At 48.2% G+C, this 12,735-nt stretch overlaps 1 protein-coding gene across 1 annotated transcript in view; it reads right to left on the bottom strand.

The window, feature by feature from the left end:
• Positions 1 to 553: 553 nt before the first annotated feature.
• Positions 554 to 12,735, bottom strand: part of tshz3b (teashirt zinc finger homeobox 3b) — a 107,922-nt gene continuing 95,740 nt past the window's right edge. The window contains exon 6 of the transcript XR_013576930.1: positions 554 to 793. The gene's annotated coding sequence lies outside the window, so the exon portion shown is untranslated. The remainder of the gene's footprint in view (positions 794 to 12,735) is intronic.

A 12,735-nucleotide genomic window follows, 5' to 3' on the forward strand; every position in this document is an offset into this window, starting at 1 on the left:
CAACAAGGATTTCTGTCTTTCAATCAGTGAGTTCCAGACATCACCACCCTCTGAGTAAAAGTTTTTCTCCTCAACTCCCTCTAATTCTTCTGCCAATTAGTTTATAACTATGGCCCCTGATTATTGGCCTCTCTGCTACAGAAAATAAATCCTTCCTATCCACTCTATTAACACCCCTCATAATCTTATAGCCTACACTGTTCCAAAGCAAACAACGATAGCCTGTGGTATCTTCCCTCATAACTAAAATTCTCCATTTCTGGCACCATCCTCATAAATCTCCTCTGTACCCTCTCATCCTTCCTTTAATGGGATGACCAGAACTGTATGCAGTACTGTAGCTGCATTCTAATTAGTGTTTTATACAGTTCTAGCAAAACCTCCCTTCTCACATATTCTATGGCTTGGTTAATAAAATAAAGTATCCTGTATGCCTTTTTAGCCATCTTACCTACTTGTCCCACTACCTTCAAGGGTCTGTGGATATTCACTCCAAGGTCCCTCTGTTTCTCTACACTTCTCAGTATCCTACCCATTATTGCGTATTCCCTTGACTTGTTTTCCCTCCCCAAACATATTACCTCACATTTCTCCGGATTAAATTCCATTTGTCATATTTCTGCCCACCTGACCTGTACATTGATAGATGCAGAGCTATTCTCTAAAATATGCTCACTCTCAGTCTCTGAGCTGGTAGCTGCTAGTGTAGGGCTGAGTAGGTTTTTTTGTCATCACTGTCTTTCTGTTCTTCCATCTTTTTCTTTTCCACCACTGCCTGGCCAGTTTGCAGTTCCTGGGTATCCGAAAGAAGAAATGTGCAAGGGTAGAGTTGTGATGAGGGAAGGTGGGCAAGGCAAGAGGTACAGACTTACACAAACTGTAACTTATAAATGAGAAGTCACTATGGGATGAGAAAGAAGTGAGGTGTGAGAAGATGGGTTAGGTTTGAGGATAACATTACCTTCTGTGCTTCCAGGTCCACTGCAGGCCACAGTTTTAGTCATGGCTGCTCCAATGATAGTGAGCACCATCTCCTTTATAGGGTTAAGGGCATGTAACTGTACCTGCCCCCTGCTGTTTCTGGTTATGTGCCATCTTGATCTGCAGGAGAGGGGGATGTATGTCAGTGAGTGTGACACAATGTGTTTGGGTGATGTGAATGTCATGGTTGAATAGCTGACAGTAAGTGTATGCTTTGAGATGTGGATGTGAGATTTGCAGCAGTGTTAAGAGAATGCAGGTGAGGTGAAGCTATGAATTTTATGTATCAGGTGTGGTTAATAAAGATTGTTGGTAGATGAGTGATGAGGGTGTCAAACTTGGAGCAGTGTGTGAGGCTAATGGCGCAGAAGGTGGAATTTGGCATTCTGTGATATGTGCTCCCTCTGCGTTATTTGTCAGGAGGGCCTCCTGGCCTTCTGTGGTCAGAGGACCGCTCTCCTTCTGCCCACTTCTTGCACCAAAATGTACAGCACAACATCAGAGAATCTTGGAGCTGCACTCTCTGCCCTTTGTGCCATAATTCAGTGTTCTTTCTCAGATTCTATCCTGCAACCAGTTCCAGCATCTGCTTTAGGCTGGCTTTAAATAGCACAGGCTAGCTTTAAGTGGCACTAAGCCCTCACTTGTTTTCAGGCCCTGTCCAATTTCTCAGCTATTAGCTCTGATTTTGAGGATGCAGGTAATGGGTGAGCAAGAAACCAGGTGAGTGCCAAATCCCCCTAAACTTGACAGCATGAAGCCCAGATTTAATCGACATTCTGCCAGTCAGCTGCCTGCCCAAGATGCAGGATTTCAGGCAGCAGGAGGCTATTGGCCAGCAGTGGGCAGCAACAAGGTAAATTGCAGAGTTGGGGGGGTGGGTGGGGAAGGTGGGTGCTGAGGGAAGAGGGAGCCCATTGTAGGGGAACTAAAACTTTCCTTGTTGCTCCTGGTGGAGCACTGCTATTCTTCCTGGCCCCATTAGGAAGGTGAAAGGACAGTTAAAGATAAATGGGCCTGTTTTGGGTTCATTCCAGCCCTACATCCTCTTCTCACTGTCTTCATCTGCTGGAAAAGTTCTTCTGATCAGTCCTCCAGTTAAAAATGCCATCAAGTCACGATGTGTTATCACAACAAAATCTAAATATTTAAAGAAGGACTATACTGGCTCCAGGTCTTTGCCACCTGCTCAAGAGAGCAGATTAAAATTTCAAAAGCTGGGATTGATGCAGGTAAGTCACACTGGCAATTTTAACTGCCAGCCAATAGGGCAGCTGAATGGGATAAAAATCACTTTACTAAGTTACTTATGTCTCCCAAATTCATAACGGGCCATACACAAAGATTTGAGCTGATGGTTTAGGATGTCATCTGAACTATGTAACAGGGTTATTATTGTGTAATTACCCCTGATATCTAGTCTCTCTATTTCAAGTCTGAGTGTAAAGACTGTGGGTTACATTTTTAATGTGCAACATGTGTTTAATGAAAGAAACCACTGTCTATGCTTTGTACATTGTACTATTGTAAATAACTGGGAAATGAAATGTTAAACTATTTTGGTTAAAAGTGATTTTTGCTAAAATTAATTATGCTTGTTGGAATGCATAGAATATTTCATGAAAATTGTGAATATGGATGTTTTTTCATTCATGATGGAGTGCTGACTTGCTCACTTGTAACTTTGTGATTTGGCAGATAAACATTAATAGGGGAGCTCCTGGTATCTATCATCAAGACTGAGCATTTGGACATGTAGCAGCTGATCAAAGAAAGTCAATATAACTTTGTGAAGACCAAGTCATGTTTGACTAATCCGGTTAAATTTTTGAACAGCTCACTAATAAGTTGGATAGGGGAAAGTTTTATTTTCTAAATGGACTTCCAGAAGTCACTTGATAAGGTTCTGCAAAAGATTATTAGCAAAAATAAAAGTGCATGAAATGAAGGTAATGTTAGGGCACAGATTGAAAATTGATTAGAAGGTAGGAGCCTTACAGAGAGTTGGCTGAAATGGATGGGTCCCATCACTGGGGAGGTTATCAGGTTTGCTTGCTGCGCTCGGGGAAGCATTCCCGCTTCTCCTCACCCACAAGGAGTGCGGTAAAAAATACTTGCCTTCTTGAGGCAGCAGCTGCTGCCTTTTCTTTACTGCCAGGATTCCCGAGTCCTGGGAACTGCTAATTTTAAAATTGTGCTTGGTGACTTGATTTAAATATGTTAATGAAGTTCCTCACCTCTCCATAATGGGACACTTGGATGGTACGCTACCCACCGCAGTAAAGAATGGAAACAGGCGCATATGTGCAGAGTTGGGGACATGTTCCCAGATTTAAATTTTTAACTTTAGTCTCTCCTGCCCATCATATGGGAGGGTTGGGGGGTGGGTTGGGAGCAGGGGGGTAATACCAAGGCCCTGGTGTCTCTAAGCTAGTAACAATGAGTTCTCAATAAGTGAACTGAAAAAAAGTTTCACAAACTCATCATGTGAGCTTTGTGATCTGAGTTTTGTCTTCATTTCAATTCTGCTACCTGCGAGTTGTCAATGAGAGTGCCTAAATTCTCCACAACTGAGCTCAGCACTTTTATAATTGATCTTGAACAATTGAGCAAGATAACCTTTCCTTCTTTTTAATTAAATCAGTCATTATAGCTTTGGTCCTTTCAAAAATCATCAAATTTACTACAACTAAAACAAGCTCCATTCAGACAGCATACTTAACATAGGAAAGTATCCCTGGGGAGTTCACAGCGATATAATAGGACAAAAATGGACACTAAGGTTAAGGGGGCATTAGGAGGGGTGACAAAAACTTGGTCAAAAAATATGGTTTTAAGGAGACCCTTAAAGGAAGAGAGGGAAGTATAGAGGCAAAAGTGTTTAGGAAGGGGATTCCAGAATGTGGCACCTAGGCAGTTGAAGGCAAGGCCACTAATAGTGGGGCAAGTTGTTGTGGGGGGAGGGGGATGCACAAGAATGCTAACAGCCAGAGCAATGGAGAATTCAGGGGCAAGTTGTGGAGTTGTAGCAAGTTACAGAGTTCAGGAGTACCTTCACCACATGGACTGCGACACTTCCAGAAGAAAGCTTACAACCATTTGCTTGAGGACAATTGGGGATGGGTAATACATTTCATTTTTGGCAGTGACACCTAGACCTCTGAAATATATGACTTAAGTATGAGGATGATGATTATAAACCAAGCGTTTGGGGACCAGAAGCAAATGTAGGTGAGCGAGACCGGGGTTGGTGGATAAGCAGGATTTTGTGTGGGATATGATATAGGCAGCAGAGTTTTGGATGAGCCGAATTTTTACAGAGGCTGAAGAATTGGAGACTGGCCAAGAGAGCAATGGAAATCAAGTCTAGAGATGGCCTTTGGCATACTGCTAGCACTAATGACTCTGAGATAGAAGATCATATAGGTTCAAGTCCTACTGCAGAATATGGGTATACAACCTAGGCTGCTAATTCAGTGCAACTGTGAGGGAGTACAACATTGCTGAAGGTGCCTTCCAGCAGATGAGAGATTAAACTGAGGCTCTGTCCACCTACTCAGGTAGACATAAAAGGTCCCATGGTTCAATTTCAATAACAGCAAGGAGGTTTCTTCTAATGTACTGAATAGCATTTGTCCCTCAACTATTGCCACCAGAACAGGTAAATGGTTTATCACATGCCTATTTGTGGGATCTTTCTATGCACAAAATAATTGTCACATTTGCTGCAAAACAACACTTCAAAAGTAATTCATTGGCTATCCATCTCTTTAGAACACCCTGAGGAGCTGAGAGGTGTATTATGCATACAATTTTTTCTTTCCTGTCTTTTAACTATTTCCCTCTTGAGTGTATGTCAATGAGCAGAAGTGCCTCTTATTCTGTCTCTCATGAATAGGTGATTGCAGTCGCAAAGCTTATCTGTTGAGTTTTGTGCTATCTTAATCTATCCAAATACTGTGAGTATCTTTCACAATAGGCACAACTGGATCGATGTGAGGGATTGTTTGAATTGTTCTTGATTTTGATTGTGCCTGAATGTTCCAGTGATTGTAATTTATTACACTTCTAATTTGTTATTTATAGTTGCATTCTGCAATGCATTTGTATTGGCTAATAACATTGTATTTTTAACTGCTTCTTTTATGTTATTAATGTCATTCCAGGTATAGAAACCATGTTCATATTCATATTTCAAATTAATATCAATGTTAAAAACATACTTTGTAAACGTTACACTGAAACATCACTTTGGATATGAATTCCATAGCATTAGCATAAACATATGGTGTATTTGTTGATGTGTTAAATATCGTTTTGAAATTTAGCATAATTAAATAAATGCAAAACAACAGTTAATTGCACTTAAATAATAAAATGATAAGATCTCTGCTCTATTCCGTCTCCCTCTCTCTCCTACTTTTTTATTTGTCTTTGTCCAACTCATGTCTTCTTTTTGTGTGCATGTCTCTATCTCTTACTCATTCTCTCTGTATTTCAGTGTCTCAAATCAACATTATCTGCTTGTATTTATTATGGTGATCCCAGAGTCACTGGAAAAAATTGAAGAACACACTCCTTGCATTGTTATAATATGTTATATTCCTTTAGATGCTGGCTAGGCGCACAGCCAACTGTGGAGAAAGATGTAAATATATTTTCACTTCCCTGAACAATGAGCTGTGCACAATCTTGGCAACATTTTCCTCAATTTCTAATGATGGTTCTTTTGTGCTTTGCCATTATACGGTTGTTTTCCACAAATGCATTATAGAACATAATGATCTACTTCAGGTTGTTGGAGGAAATATGAAAATGGATAAATTCGAGCCGGGCACAGTGAAATGTATTTGGGGAGTTCAACAAAATGTGCATAAGATGGACAGACATGGGAAAGGTGAGTTTAGACTGGCTCTAATGTGTCAAGATGGTGAAAAAGACTGAAATGGATGAATACAAAAATTATGTTCAAGTTAACACCTAGGATAGGACTCTTGCCGGGCAAAAACAAAAATGGGAAATTTAGCACTCCTTCACCAGTTAAAGCAGAGATTAAAAAGCATCATGCTGAAAACTGAATCAATGGGTGGGACTTTCCGTGCCCGCTGGTGTCGGGCGTGCTTGGCATCGAGGGGACGATATGGCGAGAAGGCCAGAAATCAGTTCCATGACGTCATGAAACCAGTTTGTGATTGCCCGCTCAGCCCGTTGATGGTGGGCTGTGATCCTGCCATCAGACGTCAGGAACTTCATTGTAATACATCTGCATATCATTATAAGGCCAGCCCACTGGAATCATTCCCCCACGCTGGATCACTGCCCACGTTGATATGAGTGCATGTCAATGCAGAACACGTCTTGATAAGTATGACGTACAGAAGTCGAGACTTACCGCCCGGGCCTTGCTCACATCACGGACATCTGAAGAGCAGAAGATGCTGGAGCCCAACAGCAATGGCACTCTGGAGGAACATCCATGGCATGCTGCATGGATTCTCATGAACATGTCTCTGTAGTGAAGCAGCTCACGGAAGTTAGAAAGTGACCATTGAGGGTCTGCTCATGATGGATGGTGATCGAGGGATGGAGAAGAAGGCCCAGCTGTGTTTGAGAGAGGATGATGTACCAGGGGCGGGGATGGGAGAGGAAGGTCTAGAATTGACTGGAAGAGGAAGAGATGTCAGGATGGGATGAGGTTGGGAGGGCGGAATGAAGGTGTGAGGATGGGGTGAGGCTGGGAGGGGGTAATAAAGGTGTCAGGATGGGGTGAGGTTGGGATGGGGGAATGAAGGTGCCGGGGAGAGGTTAGAAGGGGGGAGGGAGTATGGGGGAGGAGGGCGTAACGGGGAGGAGATGACAACTGGGGAGGTAGGTGTAAAGGGGGGTGGAAGGTGTAAGAGAAGGAGTTCTGATGGGGAAGGAGTGCAGAGAGGGGAGGTAGTCCGGGGGGAGGAAGGAGTGCGGAGAGTGGAGGGAGTAAAGCTAGAGGAAGAGGTAAGGGTGGAGGAAGGAGTTGGGAAGGGGAAGGACTAAGCATGGAGAAAGAAGTAAGGCTGGAGGAAAGGGTCAATGAAGGGGGAGGCCTAAGGATGGCGGAAGAAGTAAGGGTGTCTGAAGGAGTCAGGAAGGGGGAAGGATTAAGTGGGGGTGAAGTCCAGGGGAGGCAGGACCAAGGGGGAGGACCCCTTGGCCCGGAGGGGAGGGGAGGGGATCCAAGTGGGGAAGGGGTTCCAAGGGGGGAAGGAGGGGGTGTAGTCCAGGAGAATGTGCTCGGGTGGGCCCTGGTGAGTCCATGACTGCCTCCTGGGGAGTGAACTGAGGGTGAGCGTGGAAAGAGAATGGTGGGAATGACTAAGGGCAGAGTGAGGCACTATGGTGGGAGACTGAGGGTTCAACAGTAGCGGTAAAAGGGACGACAAGGGTGGTTCGTGGGGACAAGGAGGCAGACACACACCCTACAGGTGGGAAGGAAGAGGTCGGGGAGGTGAATGTTGATGGGGGTAGTATTTTTGGGAAGGAAGGGAATGTGCACGTTGACCTGGATATCCTCTAAGGGAAAGGGCTGTGGCTGGGAGGACCCAGAGGGGAGGTGGAAGGTAATGCCAGGGGGGTCAACAGTAATGGGGGAAAGAAAATTGGTGACTGGGGGGGTGCACTTGGGGCTGCACATGAAAATCTGAATCACGACCATGCTGCCTAAATCGAAAGTGAAATGGCAGTCGTGGTGGGCAAGATCAGGTGCTGCATGGGAGTGTGATCATTGGGTGGGCAGAGATGCAGGTCAGCTCAGATAGACAACTGAAAGCGAACCCCAGAAGGCAGCAGCGAAAATGCTGAGGACAGTGAGATTAGTGTGATATGGGAAGGATCCATGTGTGTGTGAGAGCGCTCGCACGGGGCTCTGAAAGGCCCTGCCACACACACACTTCACCCTCCAGAGTCGCCGACGTGGTCACCTTCCTCACCAGGTACTTCGATAAGGTGGGGAGCGGCACCGAGATTCGAGACGACTTGGGGATCTGGACAGGCAAACGCCTGTTTAAGGTCACGCTAAAGACCGATGGTAAGGGAGCCATTTTCCACCCTCCTTCCAGTTTCGCTATCGGGGGAAACCGGGGCTACCTGGTCTACGCTGGGCAACCCAAGCATTGTCGCTCATGCGGCAAGGCTGGTCATGTGGCGGCCAACTGCAGCGCCTCCCTCTGCAAGATCTGCAAACAGGAAGGGCACCAGACAAAAGACTGCAAACAGGCCAAGTGCTGCAACCTGTGTGGCGAGGCAAGTCACCTCTACAGGACCTGCCCCAAACGCTGCCGTACTTACGCACAGGCAGCCAAAGCCGACCAGGGGGAAGCAGAAGAAATGTTCCGTGTCACTCCAACCACCAAGGCCCCCAGGGAGCTCAACGGGACAAAGGAGGACACAGAGAGAGACAAGGTGGAGAAAGAGATCGAGGCAACAGAGAGCCAATCAACAGCACTACCCCCTGAACCTCCCAGTCCTCAGGACAGCGAATCAATGGAGGAGGAGGCAGCAGTGGAAAAGCAGCAGGGGGAGTGGCGGACGGTGAAGAACAAGAAAAGTAAGAGGGAGCGAAGAAGAAGCAAAGGCGTTTCCCAGAGAAGCGGCAAGAGGCGTCTCCCATCCGACACGGATGACAAGGGCAGCAGCTCTTCGGATGATGAAGTGCCAGAGCGGCACCGACAGAAGAGGCGGCAAAGCTCCAGGGCGTTGGAGGACGAGACACCCGAGCTCCAGAAAATTGGAGACAACAAGGAGACCAGCGCACCCCAACTTTGCCTGCAACCTGAGGAGGCCAGTGCACCACAGCCCCTGGAATCTGGGAGCAGTGAGGCAATCATCGCACCCCAGCTCCAGGAAGCTGGGAACAGCAACACCCCAGAGGGGGTGAGTTTTGGAGAAGCTTCTCCAGCAAAGGTCATCTCAAAACCCACTCTCTACGTGAACCTCCAGATGCCACCGGAGCAGAACACGGCCAAGGAGATCTACCTCAGCCCATCCAAAGTGAAGGAATTTGAGCTCACTACGGGTATGAAGGAGCAGACTAAAGGTCTGGGACTCTCAGAGACAGTGGGTTTGGTAGGAGAATAAATGCTTTAAAATGGGTTTAAAGATTGTATCCATAAATGTGCGTAGCATTAAATCTACTACGCGATGTGTTGCGACCTTGGACTACCTAGCCAAGGTCAAAGCTGACCTGTTGTTTCTGCAGGAGTATGCGATACCGCACCTCAGCTCCTACAGGCAATGGTCACGATGGTGGTCCCACGGGCCATCGATCTGGTCGGGCGGAAACGACTCTCGTTCCTCCGGCCTGGGTATTCTGCTGCGGGGAGGCAACTTCACCATCTCCGAGGTCAAGGAGGTGGTGGGCGGGCGACTCCTCGTAGCAGACGTAATGTACAAGAACGCTCCACTCCAGTTAATTAACGTGTATGGCCCGGCACAAGGGGCTGAGCGGCTGGAGGTTTTTCAGCAGCTCCCACTGCTGCTGGCGACCTCCAGGCCGGTCATTCTGGGCGGGGACTTCAACTGCATCATCGATGCGGCTGGACGATCCGGCAGGGCCGGAAGCAGATTGGACGCTACGTCCAGATCCCTGATGGAAACAGTTAAGGATGCCAAGCTGCACGACGTCTTCAGCAACCCTGCAGACGGAGCGCAGCGTAGATACACCTGGTCGCGGCCAGACGGGTCCATTCGTTCCAGGATAGACTTCCTGTTTGTGTCCCGTGCATTCACAGTCAGATCCACCGAGGTCAAGCCGGTGTTCTTCTCTGACCACTGCCTCCTACTGGCGGACTGCCACTTGGAGACGGACCTGAGGGTGGGCAGGGGGGCATGGAAGCTAAATGTGCAACTGCTGACCCCAGAGAACATTGAGGAGCTCAAGAGGGATTACAAAGGTTGGAGAACCGTGAAACCCCTCTTTGAGTCCCTGACACACTGGTGGGAAGCGATCAAGGGAAGCATCAAGAGGTTTTTCATCCTCAAAGGCACCCAGAAAGCTAGAAAGGAACAGAGGGAAATGTCCCGACTCCAGAAAAAGATGCAGAACCTGCTCCGGCTGCAGTCGATGGGGGTCGATGTCAAGGAGGAGCTCCAAGAGGTGAAGGGCCAGCAAGCCTCGCACTTTGCCTCGGAGGCCTCCAAGATCATCTTCCGTTCCAGAGTCCGCTCCGTGGAGCAGGATGAGACGTGCTCACGTTTCTTCTTCCAAAAGGTACACAGAGAGCGCTCTGTGATCAGCAGCCTGAAGGAAGAAGACGGCTCAGTAAAGTCATCACGGTCCGACATTCTGAGGATCAGCAAATCCTTTTATGCCGGATTGTATGACGTGAAGCCCACGGACAGCACGGCCTCCCAGTCCTTCCTGTCCTCTATCACGGAGGTCTTAGACCACAGTACGCGGGAGAGCCTGGACAAACCGCTAACTCCTGATGAACTGACTAAGGCCCTCGAGTCCTTGGAGAAGAGTAAAACTCCCGGAAGCGACGGCTTGCCGGCGGAGTTGTATTCGGCTCTGTGGGACTTGATCGGCCCAGACCTGCTAGGAGTGTACGAGAGTATGCTCCTGGCCGGTAGTATGTCAGAATCCATGAGGAAAGGCATCATCACCCTCATCTACAAGCACAAGGGGGAAAGGGAGGAAATTAGAAATTGGCGACCCATTTCACTGTTGAATGTGGACTATAAGATTCTGTCCAAGGTCATCGCCAACCGGGTCAAATCCGCTCTGGAATTGGTGATTCACCCTGACCAGACCTGCTCTGTGCCAGGCAGGAAGATCTCTGACAGCCTGGCGCTGCTCAGGGATACGATTGCCTATGTACAGGACAGGGGTGTGGATACCTGCCTCATCAGCTTGGATCAGGAGAAGGCCTTTGACAGAATATCGCACACCTACATGGGGGATGTGCTCTCCAAAATGGGGTTTGGGGAGGGAATTCGAAATTGGATCCAACTGCTCTACACTAACATCAGTAGCGCAGTCTCAATCAATGGGTGGGAAACAGATAGCTTTCCGATTAAATCTGGAGTCAGGCAGGGCTGTCCTCTCTCGCCTGTCCTTTTCGTGTGTTGCATAGAACCCTTTGCCGAGTCCATCAGGAAGGATCCGGGCATAAGAGGAGTGACGATCCCAGGCAGTGGAGGCACTCAGGTAAAAGCCTCCCTGTACATGGACGACGTCGCCGTCTTCTGCTCGGATCCGCTGTCAGTGCGCAGACTGATGCACGTCTGCGACCAGTTCGAACTGGCCTCGGGAGCCAAGGTAAATCGTGGGAAGAGCGAGGCCATGTTCTTTGGGAACTGGGCTGACCGATCCTTTGTCCCCTTCACTGTCAGGGCTGACGGCCTGAAGGTGCTGGGGATATGGTTCGGAGGGACCGGGGCATGCGTTAGAAACTGGAAGGAGCGAGTGGCTATGGTGAAAAGGAAACTGGGCATGTGGGAGCGACGCTCCCTCTCCATTGCGGGAAAGAACCTGGTCATCAGGTGTGAGGTACTCTCGCTGTTGCTGTACGTGGCGCAGGTCTGGCCCATTCCAGACTCCTGCGCGATGGCGATCACTCGAGCCATCTTCCGCTTTATCTGGAGGTCGAAAATGGATCGTGTCCGCAGGGACGCGATGTACAAGCCTCTAGATAAAGGGGGAAAAAACGTGCCCAACATCGCCCTCATACTGATGGCCACCTTTGTGTGTGGCTGCATCAAGCGGTGCGTAGACCCTCAGTACGCAAACACCAAGTGTCACTACGTGCTGAGGTTCTACCTGTCCCCGGTGTTGCGAAGGATGGGTCTGGCCACGCTGCCGCGGAACGCTCCAAGTAGTTGGACCGTGCCGTACCACCTGTCCCTGGTGGAAAAATTTATACAGAAAAACACCTTTGACCACAAGTCCATCAGGCAGTGGTCAGCACGTAACGTCCTAGAGGCCCTGAGGGAAAAGGAGAGGGTGGACCCTGTGGGATGGTTCCCCGAGCAGACTGTCAAAGTCATTTGGCAGAATGCCTCATCGCCAGAACTTTCCAACAAGCACCAAGACGTAGCTTGGCTGGTGGTGAGAAAGGCCCTCCCCGTCAGATCCTTCCTACACGCCAGGAGGCTCACCCCCTCTGCACGTTGCCCTCGAGGTGGCTGTGGTGGGGAAGAGACCGTTGTTCACCTCCTTGTGGATTGTGCCTTTGCAAAGAAAGTCTGGAGAGAGATGCAGTGGTTGCTGTCGAGGTTCATCCCGAGCAGTTCTGTGACACAGGACTCTGTGCTCTACGGGCTGTTCCCAGGGACACACACCGAGACAAACATCCACTGCAGCTGGAGGATCATCAACTCGGTGAAAGAGGCGCTTTGGTCTGCCCGAAACTTGTTGGTCTTCCAGCACAAAGAGTTGTCCACGACCGATTGTTGCGGACTGGCACAATCCAAAGTCCAGGACTACGTGCTGAGGGACGCACTAAAGCTTGGGGCAGCTGCCGCAAAGGCGCAATGGGGAAGGGTCGCTGTCTAAGACCTTTCTACCACAGCGCACCGAGAGACTGGGAACTGTTTAGAGCCCCTCGGGCTGTACAGCTCAAAATGAAAGGCTGTAAATGATTGTAATATTGTTTGTACTGATGCACCTGGTGATACATTTTGTAAAAGTTTAACCTGGATTGTACCCTTGTAATGTTGTTTTTGAAATGGTTTGGAATGTGATTGAAGATATTTTATGAATAAAGTATATTTTTACAA

The sequence above is a fragment of the Cetorhinus maximus genome, chromosome 6, assembly GCF_964194155.1.
Source record: "Cetorhinus maximus chromosome 6, sCetMax3.hap1.1, whole genome shotgun sequence".
Lineage (NCBI taxonomy): Eukaryota > Metazoa > Chordata > Chondrichthyes > Lamniformes > Cetorhinidae > Cetorhinus > Cetorhinus maximus.